This window comes from Pteropus vampyrus, unplaced genomic scaffold (assembly GCF_000151845.1).
Source record: "Pteropus vampyrus isolate Shadow unplaced genomic scaffold, Pvam_2.0 Scaffold1000009688, whole genome shotgun sequence".
Classification (NCBI taxonomy): Eukaryota; Metazoa; Chordata; class Mammalia; order Chiroptera; family Pteropodidae; genus Pteropus; species Pteropus vampyrus.
In genome coordinates this window covers 1-1,033 of record NW_011924090.1, presented here as the reverse complement: position 1 = coordinate 1,033, position 1,033 = coordinate 1, and the positions used below count along the sequence as shown (strand labels likewise).

General features: G+C 76.7%; 1 pseudogene; it reads left to right on the top strand.

Annotated features, from left to right (window-relative positions):
* The first annotated feature begins 196 nt into the window (after positions 1-196).
* LOC105311776 lies at positions 197-1,030 on the top strand (annotated as a pseudogene).
* The last annotated feature ends 3 nt before the right edge of the window (positions 1,031-1,033 follow it).

Here is a 1,033-nt window from a genome sequence, read left to right as displayed (position 1 = left end):
CTCCCTCTGTGTCCCCACACCACCCCAGTGGCCGTGGTGAGCTAGAGCCGGCCCTGCGGGGTCGAGCGTGGGGAGGTGACCCCGCAGGGTCGGGCCTGCAGGTCCAGGCGGGCCTGGCTAACTCCGCCTGGCCGGCAGGACCCCGGGGGGTACGGAGCGGCCCTCCGCAGCGCTGTCCCCGATTTCCCTTGTGCAGAAGCCGCAGGAGGAGGACGGGGGCACCACAGACACCGCCACCATCCTGTCCAACCAGCACGAGAAGGACAGCGGGCTGGGCCGGACCGACGACAGCACTCGCAACGACGAGAGCTCTGAGCCCGAGAACAACGGCGACGAGGCGCCCGCGGCGGACGGCGGCGACCTGAGCGCCAGCCCCGAGCCCCCGGGCAGCCCGGGCGGCCTGGACGCCGAGCTGCGGCGGCTGAGCCGGGAGCTGCGCGGCGTGGAGCTGGAGGTGCTGGGCGTGGGGCGCGCGCCGCGGCCGGCCGCGCACGCCGAGGCCTGGATGCTGCCGGACAGCGGCTTCCGCAACTACAACACGAGCGCCGAGGGCCGCCGGGCCGCGCTGGCCGACATCACCGAGCTGCCCGAGCGCTCGGACCGCGACAGCTCGAGCGCCTACAACAGCGGGGAGAGCTGCCGCAGCACGCCGCTCGCGCTGGAGACGTCGCCCGCCGGCTCCCTGTGCCGGCCGGCCGCGGGCGGCGCCGAGGCCCCCGCGGGCGCGAGCGAGGACGGGCCGGCGGCCGAGGGCGCCGCGGAGTCCCCGGTGGGCGCGGCCGGCCGGCAGGCGCACATCCCGGCGCACGCGCGGCGCTACCGCAGCTACATGCAGCTGGTGCAGCAGCGCTCGGCCGTGGAGTTCGCGCCCAGCCAGAGCAGCCTGGCCGAGCCCGGCGCCGAGTGGAAGGTCAAGGTGCGCAGCGACGGCTCGCGCTACATCACCAAGCGCCCGGTGCGCGACCGCCTGCTGCGGGAGCGCGCGATCCGCCTCCGCGAGGAGCGCGCGGGCGCCACCACGGACGACGACGCG